This window comes from Elaeis guineensis, chromosome 10, assembly GCF_000442705.2.
Source record: "Elaeis guineensis isolate ETL-2024a chromosome 10, EG11, whole genome shotgun sequence".
NCBI lineage: Eukaryota > Viridiplantae > Streptophyta > Magnoliopsida > Arecales > Arecaceae > Elaeis > Elaeis guineensis.
In genome coordinates, this window is record NC_026002.2 from 81,505,029 (window position 1) to 81,526,671 (window position 21,643).

The 21,643-nt window shown below is 46.2% G+C and overlaps 1 pseudogene; it reads right to left on the reverse strand.

The window, feature by feature from the left end:
* Window positions 1-741: 741 nt before the first annotated feature.
* LOC105050609 (uncharacterized) lies at window positions 742-21,533 on the reverse strand (annotated as a pseudogene).
* Between the last annotated feature and the right edge of the window lie 110 nt (window positions 21,534-21,643).

Below are 21,643 nucleotides of genomic sequence, written 5' to 3' on the forward strand. Positions count from 1 at the left end.
CTGCTACTTATACAGCCAAGGTATGAGAATAGCAGTTGACCTGTGTTGGGATATACCAACAGACCTTTTTCACGCCGACTCACCCTCGGGCCTGTGACAAGTCTTGTACCTTCCTAAAAATGAAAATAGTAAAAGATAAACCAGGGCAGCTTTACAAGTCTAACAGCCATGGGAGCTGAATGAAAATTATGGAGGACATAAGTCAGGTGCAACAATGACAGTTTGGAAGGTGCTGGGAGAGGTTCAGATTGTGGTTTTCCTGAAACAAGATTGAAACCTTCATAGAACCAAGTAACTGAGCAGGATATAGCTCCACATTACATGTTCTTTGTGATTAGCATTGTTTGATTGCTAAACTTTTCGAAAACATAAGGGAGTTTGAGACAGCAGTTACAATCAAACAAGCAATGAAGCATGGTTTTCAAGTTCAATAAGAACACTAAACAAAAGGAGCAATTTAGTCCAAATTTATTGTGAAGGGATGCTGATAGATGCATCATCAGCATATCCAACAATCCATGCAAGGGGAACTAAAGTGGAGATCTAGTACTGGAATACTAAGTAATTGATGCAGAACACGAGGGTATAACAAAACAAAACAAAAAAAAAAAAAAGGAAGGAGAAAATTAGGTACGAACCAAGATGCTGAGAACTTATCCAACTAGTTGGTAACGTGAATTAAAATAGACATCTGTACGGGACTGTTTGAGTGATGCAGACAGGTGGAACTTCAAGAAAACCTTACAAAATAATTGGAGAAGCTGGCATTTTTAGAATTGCTATGAATGGGCAGAAATTATACTAATCCAGCAAAAACCAATTGTGGCACAAAATATCCAAAATTCTGAAATGTAGAGAATAGTACGTCTTTTTACAGTTATGCTGCTGTCTATCCTGTACATTTGAAAAATCAAAATATCTCCTGTCAGTTACCAACTCAACAACGTTCCCATTAGTTGTTCCCAATCTGTGTTGCTATTGAGGATGATCTACTTCTACCTAACTAGCTCATCATTTGAACCTTACCGGCTATGTACCTTCCCAAGTCTGCAAAATTAGACACATTCAGATCTCTTAAGCACCAAGCCAAGAAAAACACACACACACAAAAAAAAAAGAAAAAAGACAGAGAGAGAGAGAGAAGAAGAAAGAAAAAAACTGATTTCAGAGTAGCCTACATGCTGAAGCACCGCTACAACTGTATGCCCATATTGCTGACAATACACCTTCTAGGTTTCTTCAAATTCTGAGACCTAAAATAGAATGCCAAGAAGAACTGTATTCTAAAAGGAAAAAAAAAAAAAAAAATCTCTTCTTGTATTCTGAAAAATTATAGTTAAAATGCAGTAAAACTTTCTAAGTTCAAAAAACAGTTTGTCATCTCAAATTTTAAATAAAAAACATGTGGGCCACTACCAAGCATGCATAAATTAGGCACTTATCTAGCCTATGGCCCAGCACGTTTCCATCTTAAAATCCAACATATCGCAGTTTAACAATGCAAGTTACTCTTAATATAGTTAACAGAAATTGCACTTGATAATTAAAACAAATCTTTGGTGTGATATTCAGGTCAGGAGCATACAGTGCACATAAGAAAGTATTCTAAACTATCAATACCTTTGAGAAGACCTGGAGCATGAGACTTCAAGAGCTTTGCCCTTTTTCCCATCATCATGAGGTTTTTCATCTTTTTCATCATCGTCATCATCATCATCCTCAGAATTGACCTCCGCAGATGGCAATCTGCTCTGGTTGCTCATCCGTCTTGGAATAAAAACATTAACATAAAAGCTCACCAAATCTTGTCAGATCTTGGAGATGAAACAGTTCTGGGCAAGCTTTCAGAAAGTCTGGTTTTCTGACTCAGGATCTGAGTCTTTCAAGAGGGTCAAACTTCATCGGTTCCTCATGCGCGCGTCCACAACTCAGAAACATCTTCACCCATTTCATCAAACCCCCAACGGAAGAAAGCTGGACCCAAGTCACACTGAAGTTGAAGTCTTGCCGCAGTTACATGAGAACTTATGCAGGCTACAGATCCTGGAGCGCTGCAGGCACATGAGTTTGGCCTGGCTTTTCTGATCATCGCCTCACTAATATTTCTATCATCCCCTTTTACCGGCCAGACTCTGGTACCCAACCACCTTGAATTATCCAAATCTTCATTGCCTTCAGAAACATCTGGAACATGGGGTGGGTCTGTCCACTCTGGAACATCTGCCTGAAACAAGGCCCCAACTCCAATGCGTTTCCTGAGGGTCACAAGATGGTGTTCGTTAACTTTCAGCTTTTGAGCTATCCTTTGAGACCTCCGTTCTGGCAGATTTGGCATTCCTCTCTGTTTCTTCTGTGCTTTTGCTGAAGATTGCTTGCCATTTTTCTGCTTCTTCTGGAACGTGCCATTTTTAAGTTCATCATGGCACCAAAACATAACCATGGCAAGAATGCAAGAGAGAACGCATAAATCCAGGAAAAGAACTTCCCACCATGAAGAGAAAATGCATGGTTCAACCAAGGAGCTGAAAGCTTATGAAAAAACAGAGCCAAAACTTTACTGCAGAAGATGTTCAAATTAATGCAAACTTTGATCCTGTTACTATTGAAAAAATCACCACAGACATATTTGAGCAGGATATCAGGAATTTCATCACATCAGTAGGAGCTCAAAGAATTCCATGGAGGAGATGATTTGTATAACTATAATTCCTTAAATCGATCGGAACACCTAGGGAGACACCAACTTTAGGCACAATGATTTCACGTTCATGCATGCATGCAAGTACACAAATCTAAGTCTTACTGCAAGAAATGGGTACTGACATATGATAACTTTCTGCTCATACTGCTTCATAGGGGATTTATAAATTGGATTTGTCAATCTCGAACAATGGATAAAAAATACAAGCATGCACTTCGATTAAGAACAGGATTTTATTAATTCTTTTGAAGAACATGTACTATAAACATATATTCTGCAACACCTCACGTAGTGAATATTGTGTTTCCAGGATCTTGCATTGGTGATCTCATTCAGTCATAATTAGTAAGAATTTCCACATAGAATAACAGGTGCGTTCTTGCCGTCATATAAGTTTGAAAAGGAGATAAAATATCGCAAAACAACAATTTTTTTTTTAAATCCTCTAGAAGTACTTAAAAAGAAAAGATCCGATACAGAAAATTCAAATTAATCATCTGTATTATACTTCTCTTATGGAAGATTTTTTGGAGTCTTAGATTGAATCTCCTTTAAAAGATCTGATCCGAGCAGCTTTTCAAGTACAGATCAAATCCTTCAAAATCTTCGGAATAACAATAAGTGCATACTCATTAATCTTTTTCTGGAAGCCATGCCTAAGAATCATGGATTTCATCCTTAACTGAAATGGAAGACAACTTCATCTTTTTACAAAATATATTTACTCGAACTTTGGTAGCCTTATGCACAAAAAAGGTGATGGCCTTGCATATGATGCACTCAGAGCAGCAACTTTGTATGCATTGTTAGGGATCCGTGATGAAATCTGTTTTCATGAGAGCCGATTGCAATCTAATTGAACTAACAATCAAATAATATACTAAAATTAATATTAAAAATTAATTTAAAACTTACAAACTGAGGTGTGCGTTGCACTGTCCTAAGGTGATTTCCAACCCTCGTGCGAGATCAGACTCGAGAACTCTGCCCCAAGATACAACCGATTACCTCTTCTATGGGCACGACTGTAGAAAGGATGACATAGCTTCAACCCGGGAGATAAAAGATCAAATGAATAGATTAAAAAAAAACTTTGGAAGGGAAAGAATGATGTTTTGAGGAAAGGAAGATCTTAGATCAGGAAAGAGAGGGAGTATTTTCATGCATGTTCAAATCCCTCCACCACGGCCCAATTTATAGGCCCAAGGACTAGTTGTTTGGGCTATTAAAAAACATATTAACCACATAATTAACCAGTCTAAACGGGCAGAAAAACATTAATCAATCTAACGAGTAGGAAATTAACGGATAAAAAATAACGGGCAGAACAGAAAGTTAAAATACAGTATTTAATAAAAAAAATCAGTAATGATTAGAAAAAATTAAGCAAGGAAAATAAAATATAGGCCCCGCCACACCACAGACGCATGCGTGCGTGTGCAAGCCGAGCCAGACCAGGCCACGTACGCATGTTCATAGGCCTAAGAGAAGGGTCTTCAAAATAAACTCCCTCCCAATTTTTTTTTTTTCCAATATGGGACTAAACATCTTAAAAGTTAGAGGTTTTGTTGGAAATGGTTGGAGGAAATTTTGAGTTTTTAATTCCTCTCCAAAACACCAACAATCCCCTTTAAAACTCAAAATTGCTAAAACAATTAAAATTTAAAAATTCAATAATGTGAAATAATTTTCTATTGGATATATATACTATGCAATAGATAAAGTGTCTTTCATGACTTAACTTCACTTAATGTTAATAACAACCTAAAAGAAACGAAGTGAACCAGATCTTCAACTATATTCCTTTAACTCAGATTTCTACTACTACACACAATATAGAAGCTCATATCACAAGTTTGCACATTAATGACTGTGTAAATATCTTAACTATTTTATGAGAGTTTCTAGAGATTGCCTATGTCTCTAGCCGTGGTCAAGTACAGATACTTTCACATAGGTGAAACCCTTCATGGATGTGTGTAATGTCACATCTCTAAAAATATCTCTTGGATCTCATTCAGAGATAAACTCTTCCTAACAACTACATAGGAGCACTAATCACCATAAGGATGGGCTGGAGTCAATGACTCCTATATCTGATAAACCACATGTGCTCCTTGACCAACCAATCAGTTTGTTATTATCATATTGAACCTTCTTCAAGAGATCTCCTATCACAGAGGTTGGATTCCCACTGCTGGAAGTCTTTTATAGGCTAAGCCCCATCCCTCTCGATGATTCTAGAATCTTAGTCCTATTTAAGCTTTTTGTAAAGCAATCAACAAGATTAAGGTTAATTGCAATATAATTTAAAAAAATAATTTAAAATTTTTCTTTTCTTCTTACAAACTTTTGTCTTACTTTAATATATCTATTTATTTTAATATTCATAAGTTTTTTTATAAAAATCTATTGCAGCTTTCGAATCTCAATAAATAGATGTGGGAGGAATAGAAGAAGATACTAAGGAATCTCAAATAAAAGTTCTTGTAGTCATTCAGCTTTAGAACAAGTTGTTTCAAGGGCAATAAGTTCAGCTTCCATTGTACTTCTAGTTGAAATAATTTATTTAGAAGATTGCCAAAAGATAGCACTTCCTCCAAGAAAGAAAACATAGCTCGAAGTAGATTTGACATCTAATGTGTCAGAAATTCAATTTGAATCACTGTAACCCTCCAGTACATTTGAATAACCTACAAAATGAAGGGAATAATCTATTGAACTTTAAGCTATCGGAATACTCTCTCTAAAACAGTTTAATGAACTATACTAGGATTATTAGTATATCTACTAAGTTTAGAAATAGTATAAGCAATATCTGATCTAATCTGATTAGAAAGATACATTAAGAAACCTATGATTTGAGCATACTTTTCTTGGTTCACAAATTTTCCTATGTTCTTTAAGAGATGGATGGATGGATTATAAGGAGTAGATACATAAGGGTAATCAGAATAATTAAATTTATTAATAATCATTTGAGTATAATGAGATTAAGATAGATAGATTGAATCAGAAAGTCGAATGATCTTCATACCAAGTGTTGGGTATAAAATACCCTCAGCCGAAGTTCTTAACAGGATTGACCCTCCCGGGACTCCTCCGGCTGTCGACCGCAGACGGTACCTCCCCTAACTGAATTCCTCCGACAGACGAACTTCCACTACACCACCCGAGCTCCTTCAACATGAGTCCCCCCAGTCATCTATTAAACCGCCCTAAGCGCTCACTAAGCTCCACCGCCAGCCGACTTTCTACGACTATCAGCTACTCTCCGAATCCCTTCCAGATTTCTTCCAGCCAGGTTCAACTCCAATTCGAACTACCCCGGACTTCGCCAACGGCTGAACTTCTCCAACGATAGATTCCTACAACGACTAGATTTCAGTCCGGACTCCTACGGGAGCCGGATCTCGTCCCCAACTCCGATTGTGGAAAGGCTTCGCCCGGACTCCTACGGGAGCCGGGCTCCGTCCTCGACCCCGATTGCTGGTAAACATCGTCCGGACTCCTAAGGGAGCCGGACTTCACCCCTGATTGTGATGGCAGGTAGATTTCAGCCCGGACTCCTACGGGAGCCGGACCTCGTCCCCAACTCCGGCTACGGAAAGACTCCGCCCGAACTCCTATGGGAGCCGGACTTCATCCCCGACTCCAGCTGCAGGTAAACTTCGTTCGGACTCCTACGGGAGCCGGATCTCGTCTCCAACTCCGGCCACAGGAAGATTCCGCCCGGACTCCTATGGGAGCCGGACTTCATCCCCGACCTCGACTGATGGTAAACTTCATCCGGACTCCTACGGGAGCCAGACTCCGCCCCTGACTCTGATTGCAGGTAGATTTCAGCTCGGACTCCTACGGGAGCCAGACTCCGCCCCTGACTCTGATTGCAGGTAGATTTCAGCCCGGACTCCTACGGGAGCCGGATCTTGTCCCCAACTCCGATTGTGGAAAGGCTTCGCCCGGACTCCTACGGGAGCCGGGCTCCGTCCTCGACCCCGATTGCTGGTAAATTCCGTCCGGACTTCATCCCCGACCTCGACTGATGGTAAACTTCATCCGGACTCCTACGGGAGCCGGACTCCGCCCCTGACTCTGATTGCAGGTAGACTTCGCCCAAACTCCTACGGGAGCCAGACCTCGTCTCCAACTCCGGCTACGGGAAGACTCCGTCCGGACTCCTACGGGAGCCGGACTTCATCCCCGACCTCGACTGATGGTAAACTTCATCCGGACTCCTACGGGAGCCGGGCTCCGCCCCTGACTTTGATTGTAGGTAGACTTCACCCAGACTCCTACGAGAGCCAGACCTCGTCTCCAACTCCGGCTACGGGAAGACTCCGCCCGGACTCCTACGGGAGCCGGACTTCATCCCCGACCTCGACTGATGGTAAACTTCATCCGGACTCCCACGGGAGCCGGACTTCGCCCCTGACTCTCTTTGTAGGTAGACTTCGCCCGAGCTCCTACGGGAGCCAGACCTCGTCTCCAACTCCAGCTACGGGAAGACTCCGCCCGGACTCCTACGGGAGCCGGACTTCATCCCCGACCTCGACTGATGGTAAACTTCATCCGGACTCCTACGGGAGCCGGACTCCGCCCCTGACTTTGATTACAGGTAGACTTCGTCCAGACTCCTACGGGAGCCAGACCTCGTCACCAACTCTGGCTACGGGAAGACCCCGCCCGGACTCCTACGGGAGCCGGATTTGATCCCCGACCTCGACTGATGGTAAACTTCATCCGGACTCCTACGGGAGCCGGACTCCACCCCTGACTTTGATTGCAAGTAGACTTCACCCAGACTCCCACGGGAGCCAGACCTCGTCTCCAACTCCGGCTACGGGAAGACTCCGTCCGGACTCCTACGGGAGCCGGACTTCATCCCAGACCTCGACTGATGGTAAACTTCATCCGGACTCCCACGGGAGTCGGACTTCGCCCCTGACTCTAATTGTAGGTAGACTTCACCCGAGCTCCTACGGGAGCCAGACCTCGTCTCCAACTCTGGCTACGGGAAGACTCCACCCGGACTCCTGTGAGAGCCAGACTTCGTCCCCGACTTCAACTGAAGGAAGGCTACATCCGGACTCCTGCGAGAGCTGGACTCCAAGCTCCTCTCAGACGGATGGCTAGCCACCTCTCTCTGCCAGACACCCCAGCCGAACTCCGGCTGATAGGCCTGGACCCCCTGGCAGGCCGCAGCAACAGCCACGACTCTGCTCCACCTCCTGTGATGGATTCCACGCGGCTCCATTACCCCCTGGCAGGCCGCAGCAACAGCCATGACTCTGCTCCACCTCCTGCGACGGATTCCATGCGGCTCCATTACTCCCTGGTAGGCCATAATAATAGCAACGATCCTGCTCCACTTCCTGCGACGGATACCGCATGATTCTTCCATCCTCTGACAAGTCGCGCCAACGGACGTCGCTCCGCTCCCCGTGGTAGACTCCACGTGGCACGCCCCGGTGATAGCCACAGGTCCACTCCACTACTCTCCGCAACAAACTCCTCCTGACTCTGGGCGGCCCACTGCCAGACGGTTACAGACATCGCTATCAGTTTGTTGCCCCTTCCACCTATAAAAGGGGGACCCCAGATACGATATTCTCTAAGCTCTTATTTTTACCTAGAAACTCTGCTAAAATCTCCGTTCGAGCACTCCATTCTTGTTGAGGCAGAGAACTGACTTGAGCGTCAGAGGGTCTTGCCGGAGTAACCCCACCTCCGGTTTAGACTTCTTTTGCAGGTTCCGACGGCGACCGCGACTCCCTCGACTCCGCTTCTCCGATGCAAGTGAATTTTTGCACCAACACCAAAAATTGTATCAGCCTCACCTAAATATTGTATATCACAATGATGTGATAGAAAGTTCTTGATGTTATTGGTTAAGTCAAGATCTGGAGCAAGAATTAAAATATCATCAATATAGAGGCAAAAAAGAATGAATCGATCTTCAATTTGTTTATTATAAAGATAATTATCTGATTCATTGATTTAAAATCCATAAGAAAAAATTACTTGATCAAACTTTTCGTGCTATTGCTTAGGAGTTTGCTTCAACCCATAGAGAGATCGAATAAGTCTACAAATTTTATGCTTCTGACCTGGCATAGAAAAATCCTTAGATTAATACATATAGATCTCTTCTTCAAGATCTCCATGTAAAAAGGCAGTTTTGACATCCATTTGATGAATGATATATTTATGGATGGAAGGTAAAGCAAGCAGAACTTGAATAGTAGTAATATGGGCTACAGGTGAATAGGTATCAAAGAAGTCAATACTAACTTTTTGCCTGAAACATTGAGCAACAAGCCTGACCTTGTATTGTTCAATGGTACCATCAGTCCTCATCTTATTTTTGACGATTCACTTGCATCCAAATATTATTTTCAATAATGGATTCAATTTCACTATTTATTGCCTTCTTCCAGAATGGAGCATCAAGAGAGTTTATAGTTTTTTGATAGTGGTAAGGATATCTTCTATCAAGAAAGTAAAGAAGCCATCATCAAAATATTTTTTAACTCTAATTCTCTTGCTTCTCCTAAGCTCAGGTTCAGGATTTACTTCTACTAGAGTTGGAAGAGATGATGATGGAGATAAAACTGAACAGGATGACTAATCAGTAGTTGATATAGAAAATCGACTTTTAAAAAAAATATATTTTTGAAAAAAGTTGCATCTTTGGATTCAATGATGATATTGTTTGATATCATAGGGATTTAGAATTGACAACAAGAAACCTATAGATGTTACTATCTAGAGAATAACTAACAAAAACAGCATCAACGATTTTAGGTCCTATCTTAACTCTTTTTGGTTCGAAAATTCCAACTTTAGCCAAGCACCCCCAAACTCGAAAATAACTGAGCCTAGGTTGATGTTCTTTCCAAAGTTCATAGGATGCCTTTTCTCTATCCTTAGATGAAATTCTATTTAGAATATAGCAAGCTGACAAAAATATCTCTCCCCATAAGTTTTGAGGTACACCAGAACTTATTATCATGGCATTAATCATTTTCAGTAGGATTCTATTCTTTAGCTCAGCCACACTATTAGATTGAGGAGAATAGGGAGCAGCGACTTCATAAATTATCTCATTTTCTTCACAGAATAGGATCAATTTATTTGAAGTATATTCACCTCCTCGATCAGACCTTAAGATTTTAATTTTTTTTCAAGTTGATTTTCAGTTACTGCTTTATCAATCTTAAACTTGTTAAGAACTTCATCTTTAGTTTTCAAAAGATAGGTATAGCAAAACTTAAAGAAGTCATCAATAAAAGTTACAAAATAATAACTACCTACTTGAGTTGGTCCTCTATTGGAATCACAAACATCACTATGAATAATTTCAAAATTTTGAGTATCTCTAAAAACTACAAGCTTGAAAGATTTTTTTAGGTTGTTTAGATTGAAAACAAACTTCACACTAAATTATGATCGATGTTTATTTTTGGAATCAAATTAAGATTAGACATTTTATTGATTGATATAAGATTAAAAAGACTCAATCTTCCATGCCAGGTTTCATAAGATTCAAAAATTAGTATAAGAGATGAAGAACTAACTAAATTTTCATTAATTTTTGAAGGAGAAAATACATTTAACTTGAACAATCCTTCGGACACAAAGTTCCTTCCAATAAATACATCTCCTTTAGAAATTATAACTTTATTGGATTCTAAGACCACCTTAAAACCTAATTGAAGAAGTAGAGAACCACTTAACAAATTTCTTCTAATGGCGGGTACATGCTGTACATTTCGAAGAGTTAAAGTCTTTTCTGAGGTCAACTTCCGGTTAACTATTCCACTCCCTAATACTTTGATAGTTGTCTCCTCACACATGCTTATACTTCCTCCACTTGATCCCTAATATGATGACAATCAAGACCTATAAGTACAGACATGGATGTTGGCTCCAGTATTTAACCACCACTCTAAATCTAAATAGGTTAAATTGACAGAGGAAGTAAAAGAGACCGACCTAAATGATGATAGTTCTCCTTCGATCATGTTAACCTAAGGTCTAAGTTGGGATTGATTCTTCAAATTCTTCTTCTTATAGACAACCTTATGTTTTTTTCGATAGAAACACTAGGATGCGAGATGATTGTCTCGACCATAAACAAAGCAAAACCTCTCACTATCTTATTTCTTATGTTTTTGGACTTGATTGTTAGATCTAAACTTTTGATTTTGAATTTTAGGTTTATCATTTCCTTTGAAATTCTTTCCTTTATCTTTGAAATTTAGGTTATAACTTCTATAGTTTTGACCTCTATAGTTTTGACCCTTAGGATTTGGATCAGGATTTTGGGTTTTAGTAAGATTGACCTTAACTTTAAGCTGATTTTTTTGATTTTTTTGAATTTCTCTAAGCTAAATTGATCTTTTGTCCTAATAGATTGAAGAATAGACCTAAGGGTTAGAGAAGATTAGGATCTTCTAAGATCATGGCAAATTGAGACCATGAGGATAGAAGTTTATCTATCAAGCATGATACTTGATAGTTTTCATCCAAAATAGATCACCCTCTATGGATCTCTTGGACTATATTTCGGAACTGGTGAATCTGGTTGTTGGGTATGAAATACCCCCCAACCGAAGTTCGTGACAGGAGTGACCCTCCAAGGGTTCTACCGACGTCCGACCTTCGGCGATATTTTTCTGAACCTCTCCGACGGCCGAGCCTCCGCAACATCCCCGAGCTCTGCCGACGTATGAACCTCCACCAGTCTGGGCCGGACTCACCACGACGGGCGGACTCCACCCAAGTTCGGCGGTGGTCGACCACCTGCTAGACTTCGCCCGGACTCCTACGGGAGCCAGACCTGGTCCCCGACTCCGGCTGCAGGAAGACTTCGTCCGGACTCCTACGGGAGCTGGACTTCGCCTCCGACTTTAATTGCAGGTAAACTTCGCCCGGACTCCTACGGGAGCCGGACCTCATCCCTGACTCTGGCTTGCAGGAAGACTTCACCCAGACTCCTACGGGAGTCGGACTCCGTCCCTGACTTCGACTGAAGGAAGACTCCGCCCGGACTCCTACGGGAGCCGGACTTCGCCCCGACTTCAATTGCATGTGGACTTCGTCCGGACTCCTACGGGAGCCGGACCTCATCCCCGACTCTAATTACAGGAAGACTTCGCCCGAACTCCTACGGGAGCCGGACCTCATCCCCGACTCTGGCTGCAGGAAGACTTCGCCCGAACTCCTACGGGAGCCGGACTCCATCCCCGACTTCGACTGAAGGAAGACTTCGTCCGAACTCCTACGGGAGCCGGATGTCGCCCCTGACTCTAATTGCAGGTAGACTTCGCCCGGACTCCTACGGGAGCCGGACCTCATCCCCGACTTCGACTGAAGGAGGACTTCGCCCGGACTCCTACGGGAGCCGGACTTCGCCCCTGACTTTAATTGCAGGTAGACTTCGCCCGGACTCCTACGGGAGCCGGACCTCGTCCCCGACTCCGGCTGCAGGAAGACTTCACCCGGACTCCTACGGGAGCCGGACTCCATCCCCGACTTCGACTGAAGGAGAATTTCGCCCGGACTCCTACGGGAGCCAGACTTCGCCTCCGACTTTAATTGCAGGTAGACTTCGCCCGGACTCCTATGGGAGCCGGACCTCGTCCCCAACTCCGGCTGCAGGAAGACTTCGCCCGAACTCCTATGGGAGCCGGACTCCATCCCCGACTTCGATTGAAGGAAGACTCCGCCCGGACTCCTACGGGAGCCGGACTTCGCCCCCGACCTCAATTGCAGGTAGACTTCGTCCGGACTCCTACGGGAGCCAGACTTCGCCTCGACATCAATTGCATGTAGACTTCGTCCGAACTCCTACAAGAGCCGGACGTCGCCCCTGACTCTAATTGCAGGTAGACTTCGCTCGGACTCCTACGGGAGCCGGACCTTGTCCCTGACTCCGGCTGCAGGAAGACATCGTCTGGACTCCTACGGGAGCCGGACTTCACCTCCGATTTTAATCACAAACAGACTTCGCCCGGACTCCTATGGGAGCCGGACTTCATCCCCGACTTCGACTGAAGGAAGACTTCGCCCGGACTCCTACGGGAGCCGGACTTCGTCCCCGACTTCGACTGAAGGAAGACTTCGTCCGGACTTCTACGGGAGCTAGACTCCGAGCTCCTCTCAGACGAGTAGCTAGCCACCTCTCTCCGCCAGACACTCCAGACGAACTTTGGCCGACAGGCCTGGACCCCCTGGCAGGCCGCAGTAACGGCTCTGCTCCACTTCTTGCGATGGATTCCATGCGGCTCCACCACTCCCTGGCAGCCCTCAGTAATGGCCACGACTCTGCTCCACTTCCTGCGACGAATCCCACGCGGCTCCATCACTCCCTGGCAGACTACAGTAACGGCCACAACTCTGCTCCACTTCCTACGATGGATACCGCACGGCCCCTCCACCCTCTAGCAAGTCGCGACAATGGACGCCGCTCCACTCCCCGCAACAGACTCCACGTGGCAGGTCCCGATGATGGCCACGATTCCACTCCACTACTCTTCGCAACGAACTCCTCCTGACCCCGAGCGGCCCACTGCCAGACGGTTACAGGCATCGCTATCAGTCTGTTGCACCCTCCGTCTATAAAAGAGGGGACCCCAGATACGTTATTCTCTAAGCTCTAATTTTCTATCCCAAAATTCTGCTAAAATTTTCGTTCGAGCACTCCATTCTTGTTGAGGCAGAGAACTGACTTGAGCGTCAGAGGGTCTTGCTGGAGTAACCCCAACTCCGATTTAGACTTCTTTTGCAGGTCCCGACGGCGACCGCGACTCCCTCAACTCCAGCTTCTCTGACGTAGGTGGATTTTTATACCAACATGATTGGCGCTAGAGGAAGGACCTGTGTCTTCGCAGTACCCTTGTTCTTAAAGGAGCGCTCAACGGGACCGCCTCCGATCATCTTTTCGGACGTCCCCTCCTCCTTCCCCCACTAGGTCTTTGCCCGATGCCTCTCCGCAAAGCATCCACGCGGCGATCCACGACCTCCGCGGCCAGATCTCAGGCTCCGACCTCACCCCCAGTTTCCCAGCCTCCTCCTCCTCCTCCGGCAACGGTGGTTGGAGCGAAGCAATTCGACCTACTGGTGCAGCAGGTCAGAGGCCTCACTGAAGCTGTGCAGGCCATACAACAGCAGCAGCAGCCGCAGGCATCAGTGCGACTGGAGAGAGCGTCACCAGAACACCAAAATCCGACGGTAGGACGGGCCACTTGGGCCAGTCGCCCCGTCTTTCCCGGAAAGACGAATCCGAGGGTGGAGAGCCCTCAGTCAGATCATGATTCCACTTCTGAAAGATCTCTACCTCTATTCTGCCAGAGGACCCTTGAGACCCGTAGTCGAGAAGATTTTCTAGACCGGAGGCTCCAGGAGATGAACCGACGGATTGAAGAACTCCGCCATGCTCCCCCCGCTTATGGTGAGGACATTTGTACTGACCATCTCTTTTCTCAAATGATCATGCAGGAACCGATCCCGCCAAACTTCAAACTTCCTCAATTTGAAAGCTACGACGGGACTTCGGATCCAGTTGACCACCTGGAGGCCTTCCGGACAATGATGCTGCTTCATGGCGCGCCCGACGCCATTCTATGCCGAGCCTTCCCATCCACCTTGAAGGGAGCGGTGAGAAACTGGTACTCGACGCTGAAGTCGGGTACCATCTTTTCCTTTGATCAGATGAGCCACCAGTTTGTGGCTCATTTTGTTAGCAGTCGGCATCCCCGGAAGGGTTCGGAGTCCCTCATGAACATCAAGCAGAGGGAGGGGGAGTCCCTTCGGGCCTACATCAACCGTTTCAATGTTGCCGCGTTGGAGGTCCAGAATTTGGACCAATCGGTAGCGATGGCCGCCCTGAAAGGCGGCCTTCAGAAGAACGACCTTTTATTTTCTCTGAAAAAGAAGTATCCCAGAGATTTTGCTGACCTATTGGCTCGGACCGAAGGGTACGCCCGAGCGGAAGAAGCCTTCAAAATGAAGGATGAGGAGACCGCGAGAGAGCGGTAGGCGGGAGACTTGAGTAAGCCCGTAGTCAAAAAAGGGCCGAGAGAAGCTTGGCCACATTCTCGAACTCCTCCCGGGCACAAGCGCGTCCAGACTCCTCCTTGAGCACGCAGGCAGGGAAGCCCGGAGCGCCGGGCTCGGCGGGGCTCTCCCCCAAAAAGATTCCGCAACTATGCCCCCCTCAACGCATCAAAAATCCAGATGCTGATGGAGGTCAGAGAGTAGCTCTCAAGGCCAGAGAGGATGCACACGCACCTCGGGAAGCGCAATCCTAACAAGTTCTGCCTCTACCATCGTGACCACGGCCACGACACGAAGGAATGCATCTAGCTTCGAGATGAGATCGAGGAGCTCATCCGATGAGGTCGACTTGATAGGTTCATACGGTGCCGATCTGAGGGTAAAGAAGATCGGCCAAGGGCCCTGTCGCAGCCTGAGCCGCCAAGGAGGGAAGAGCAGCCCGGAGATCGGCCTCCAATCGGGATCATCAACTCCGTCTCTGGAGGACCTTGACAGGAAGCAGACCTTCCACAGCACTAGGATTTGAAAACTTGTAAATGTATAACGAACGACTCTACTTTAAATCGAGATTCCTTTCAGATCTGCACATCTTTTTCTTTTTGGCACGGACTTGTAACGACAGGGGACGACCCCGTCGGACAACAAAAATAAACCCCAATGTGGGCAACGTCGAAGGCCCGATTATTTGTAGATCGGATGGGGGGAGAAGCCATACAGCGCCCATATGCGCCCCCACAGTCATGTTAGGGACAGGAGGAGAACCTCACCCTAACATAAGCAAGGTCGAAGGCCCGGTTACCCTAAGACCGGATGGGGGGAGAGGCCAAACAGCGCCCATATGCGCCCCCACAGCCATGTTAGGGACAGGAGGAGAACCTTGCCCTAACATGAGCAAAGTCGAAGGCCCGGTTCTCCTTAGATCGGACGGAGGGAGAGGCCCTGCAACGCCCACATGTGCCCCCACAGCCATGTTAGGGACAGGAGGAGAACCTCACCCTAACATGAGCAAAGTCGAAGGTCCGGTTACCCTTAGACCGGATGGGGGGAGAGGCCAAATAGCACCCATATGCGCCCCCACGGCCATGTTAGGGACAGGAGGAGAACCTCGCCCTAATATGAGCAAAGTCGAAGGCCCGATTACACTCAGACCGGATGGGGGGAGAGGCCCCGCAGCGCCCATATGCGCCCCCATAGCCCTGTTAGCGACAAGAGGAGGACCTCATCCTAACTTGAGCTAAAATTGATTATGTCAGAAATAGGAGAAGAACCCCGTCCTGACGCCAATCAAGATCTGGTCATTTAAGACCAGATAGGAAGAAGGGAACCTTCCCAGCGACCCCTTCGCGCTCCCGCGATCCCACCAAGAGCAGAGGGAAAACCCTCACTCGAAAAAAGAAAAAGAAAAAGAAAAAGGGGAGGGGAGTTAAAAAGGAAAGTGACGGACTGCATCAGCGACGAATGAAAAATAAATTGTATCAAAGATGCAAGGAACCTCGTCTTAGCAAGGATTGAGGTTCTTATCAAAATTTTCGACCTTCAAGAAAGCTCTCAACACGAGCCAGAGATAAGGCGGCTTCCTCAGGGCGACGATAAGCCCAGATCTCCCAGCTTGAACTCTAAAAGGAGGTGTCAAACTCGAGTGGTCCCGGACAAATCAGCGGCCATAAACAGAAGGACGGGTCAATGCGATGACGATCGGGTACTTTCGAACGGCATCGATATCGGACAATGCAAAAGTCGAAGGAAGCTCGGCAAATGATAATTCGACACATGAGTAAAAGAGGTAACAAAAACCTTTTCATTTCATTGGCAAAATGTGCATTACAGAGCCCTTGAGGCTGAAGAAGAAAGATGACAAGAAAAGCAAGCCGATGCGGCGACACCCAAGAACCTCCAGACGACATCGGCATCTAAAAGAAAAAGAAAAGCAACAACGCCAACAAACAAACAAGCGGCAAAAGAAGGCACATAGGAGGATGAAAGACAAAAGGAGCCCTAAGGGGGCCCGGCTTCTCCCGACCTCGGACTTTCGGCATCGACCCTCATCAGGGAGTGCCTTAAGCTTTCGACTTCTCCTTCCAATTTCTTCTCTCTCATTAGCATCTCCATATATCTCTGATGAAGTCGCTGGCTTTCATTCTCCGCCTCTCGACATTTTTTTCTCAGGACCTCAGATTCTGCCTCCGCATCCTTGACTGCCCGCTGCTCGTACACCAGCTGGATCTTAATTGCTGCAGTTCGGCCTTCCCCTCCCCGAGAGCAACAGATAGTTCTTCTACAGTCCTTCTCAGGGATTGGAGTTCATCAGAATCCTAAATGGGAGCAGACTGAGCCCCCTCAGCTAGCTGCCTTTGAAGGCGGGCAACCTCGTCGGTCGCCATCCTGAGCTTCCCCTTGTATTCGTCCACCTGCCTGCACCAGCCGGCCCGGTATGCGTCATAGCTCGCCTCGGCATCCTGGAGCTGTTGCTGAAGGTCGGAGACCTTCTTCGATCATTTCCTGTCGCAGTCGGCCCGAGTCGGAAGTCGGGATGAGCTTCCTTCCAACTGGCTAATCCTCTCCTGTGCAGCCGACAGCTCCACCCTGAGAGAACTGATCTTGGCAGCCTGAGCCCAAGATCGATCGCTGGCACGCTTCTTGTGTTCCTCGAGCTCCATCTCGAAGCTCGCCTTTCTCTGGCTGTACTCCATGATCCCCTTCACGTGGAGGTTTCGGAAGCGGATGGCCTCCGCGGTGGCTTCAGAGTGGCTCTCCCTCAACCTGCGAAGCTCGCCATCCATCTTCTTTGATTTTTTTGTTAAATGAAGAACTTCCTTCTTCAGATGCTGGATCGTGGACTTCAGCGAAATCTCCTGTGGCAGGAGAAGCGCTTCGGCAGGACACTACCATCGGGAGACAAAAGCGTCAAGGTGCATCTCATTGCAGAAAGAAAAGCAAAAAAGGAGGAGGAAGGAAGAGTGGAGAAGCCCTCCATAAGAAGAAATTCAACTTTATTGATTGAATGTTTCTTAAAGACAAAAAGAAAAAGAAAAATTACAGTAAAAGAAAAATACAAGGTCAGAGGTCTCAGACCTCTGAAATAGGAGTTGGGGAGCTCGGTGTCCCTGGAAGGGGGGCTGCGGTGGCAGTAGCAGTGGGAGAGGGACCGGCTTTGTCTTCAGACGCCTCGCCCAAGAAGCTGAGATCGAGCTCGAGAAATTTTCTGACCACCTTCTCCTGGTAGAGCTCGAATCCTTTGATGAATGCTTCTTGGCCGAACTTGACATTAAAGTCCCTCATCTCCGCAGAGGCCTTGAACTCCACCGCTAGAACCCTGACCTCTGAGATCATGACTGGGATCTGCTCCGCCAAATTTGCGACCTCGGCCTCCTCCTTCCTTACCGTCTCCTCCGAGGTCTGCTTCTCTTTCTCCAGGGCCTACTTTTCTCTCTCCAGGGCCTCTTGGAGGGTGACTACCTCGGCTGCTTTTTCTTTGAGGCGAGCGACTTCGGCCCGGCGACTCTCCTCCGCCTGGATGGCGTCCCTCCTTGCCCGATTCATCACCTCGATATTGGCAAGGAGCTGGTGCCTGATCTGCAAGGGCGGCTAGGAGGTCAGAAGGAAGGTTGAGAAGCTAATTAAATGAAGGAGCGAGGGGAAGGGGGAAGGTGAATCTGTTTACCTCGAGAAAGGATCCTAGAGAGTCCCAAACCCGCTGTTCGGGATCGGCGCGATCAATCCTCTCGACGATCTCAGGCAGGATGCAGCCGTCAATCAACCGCTTTATCAAGTCCCTGTCATTGATGGGATTCTCCATCGGTTCTTCTTCGGAACTGTAGGATTCTTCGATGGCGGCCCGACGGCTACTCACCCTGCGGGCCACCGACTTCCTTCTCCTCCCCCTCTCGACCTCGGGCGCCTCCGCGGAGCGGACCCCCGAAATGGAAACCTCAGTGGGGGGATTCCTTGAAGGGGCCCGGGGAGTCGGAGGTTCGGCGTCCGAAGGAACGTCAACTGCGAAGGCCGCCTGGGCAGGCATGGCCGAGCTCATCTCCTCCATTCTAGCCTTCTTTGCTGATCCGGAGGCCGCGGAGCCTTTTCTTTTGTGGGCCTTGAGGCCCCTAGCGAGCATCTGTGCTGCTTCGACGTCCATTCCTAAAAAAAAAAAAAATCAAAAATCAGTGATGGGGTGGAAAAGGAAGAAGTGACACACAAAAAAAAAAAAGAAAAAGAAGAAGAAGCAAAAGAAGAAGAGCGGGAGAAAAGAAGAGGAAAGAAAAGATGGGATACTCGCAGGATCCAGGGGACTCAAGCCGATGTTGCACAAAAACTGCTCCTTCAGAAGGTTGGGAAAGGAAGGAGCCGAATAACCAAGAAGCCTCCGGGCGACTTGAAGGTCGTCCTCCCCCAGGCTAGGAGCCCGACGGACAGAGTCCCTCAGAGAGCACCAAGGGGGCAATCCCAGCCTCAAAGTTGGGCAGTGGACGAAGAGGTACTTCCCCTTCCAGTTGTGGATTGAAGAGGGAGCACCTTTCAGCAATCCTTTCTTGCCAAACTGGAGGGAGAAATACCACCAGTCCTTCGCCGAGGGGTGGCACTTGAAGGTGTAAACATACCTAAACAAAGAAAGAGACGGTTGAACTTCGACTACATGACAAAGGGAGAGGAACCCTATCAAAAACCTAAAGGAGTTCGACGCAACTGAAGCTAAAGAAATATCTAAAAAATGAAAAAGAACGACGATGAAGGGCCTAATAATGTGGAGGGCACCAATAGTCCCATATCGGTTGTGAGTCAAGGGGGACTCGCGCTTATAAGGTGGAAAAAATCTTTCTCACGTGAGGCATCTTTTAAAAGGCAAAACCATGAGGCCCATGGACCGAAGCGGACAATATCTCACGTGACGGGCCGAGCCTTTGTCCGCAACAATGGTGCGCCAGGTAGGAGTCGAGGTCAGCTTCGATTCTCTGGGGCTGAGGTCTGCCTCAGCTAATTGTGGGGCTTCTCGGACTATACACATTGGAGTCCCCCTTGACTGGGGGGCTCTGTTGTGGTTCTAATAATGTGGAGGGCACCAATAGTCTCACATCGGTTGTGAGTCAAGGGGGACTCGCGCTTATAAGGAGGAAAAAATCCTTCTCACATGAGGCATCTTTTAAAAGGCAAAACCGTGAGGCCCATGGGCCGAAGCGGACAATATCTCACGTGACGGGCCGAGCTTTTGTCGGCAACAAGCGTTAACTTTTTTAATCTTAGATTAAAAGCAATAACAATGACATTAAAGTTCCAAAGCAAACACTATGAACCACCAAATCTTTTTTGGTAGGATGGTCCAACTTAAACATTTGTTGATATATCAAATGCATAAGGTATCTAGAACCTAGCCAGTTTCACCCAACAAGGAACACTTTAAATATGGAACAGAAGAACAGAGAATACAGAAATGAATACTTAGGGAGGGAATGTTTAAGGTTTTCATAATCAAATTGTATGCTAGAGGCAATATACTGGGCTAAAAGATCTACAAAAGCATGATACTGACCAGGTATTGAAATATCTCATTTCTTGCAACAAAATCAGTCTCGCAGTTAAGTTCAACTACAACAGCCCTGTTGTCATTTTGTGCCAGTGCAAGTAAACCCTCGGCAGCAGTCCGTGACGACTTCTTCGATGCAAGCACCACCCCTCTCTTTCTCAGGTCCTTGTGTGCAGCCTCTACATAAATCTACTAACAAGTAAAGTACAGTGCATGGAAACATCAATTCTAGGTAAGCAAGCAATGGCCCAAAGGGTGAAAGAAGATAACATACCAATATCCCAATTACAACTAACAAGCGCTGCCTCGACCTCTCTTATGGGCGCGCTCGTCTTTTCTCTTAGCTATCTAATAAGATTCATCTGCTCGGAAGCAGACACTTTAGTGCTAAACCTTCTTAGAAGCATCGAATTTAAAAAATTTAGGTTGCCAAATTCTCCATGTCGAGGCTGACAGTAAGTGCCCAATTCCTTGCGCAACAACTCTTTTGATAATTTAGCGACCCAAGAACAAGCCATGCTAAAACTCTAATACTACTCCTCGTGAAAAAAAAACAAGAAAATCACTATTTCAGAACTTTATTCATGTTTGTCTTTCTCTTTAAAAAAAAAAAAAAGGAAAATATAGCACTCTTAATACGCCAATTTCCCCAACACTATTTCTACCAGACGATGCTAAAACAAAAATTGTGAAAAAATCAAAAAGCAAGAAAGTATGAAGTGTGAAAAGATCAAAACAGGCAAATGGACCAAGGGTGAGAGTTTTAACAAGAAAACGTTTAAGCTCGCAACCTACTTCGGAAAAAAAATGCAATGCACCATCGAGAAAGAAAATAAGGGCCAGGGAAAAAAAAAATGCCGGCCGAATCTTTGGAAAGGATAGCATTGCTAAGAATCATCCAAGAATGGACAAAAATTTACGAAGATAAAGTATTGTATCAGAAAAATCATGCAAGAAGGCATCAAAACCAATTGCTTTCGAAAAAAATACGTCGAGATGATCAGAAATCGGGAGGGAAGCCAGTGAATAAAAGCTCGAAGCTTTGTCAGATGGTTGGAGGAGAACAAGTGCCATCGCTTGAGATCATCCTATTGATATACGGAAAATAGCGAAAAAATTAAGTGAGTAGAGGACAACAAGATCAAGAACAACCTCGGAGAAAAAAGCATTGTCTTCAATATCGGACGAGATGGATCTTCTGAAAACCCCGTGTGGTGAAGAGGGAGGGGAATGGGGATACGGCGCGAGGGTTTTGTTTTAGCTCGACGTCGGCCAGCCCAGATCGAAAGGGGGCACACTGCACACACGTGTCGATCCATAGAAGGCCGGCCCAGCCTTGGGCCGGATATCTCTTAAATCTGAGG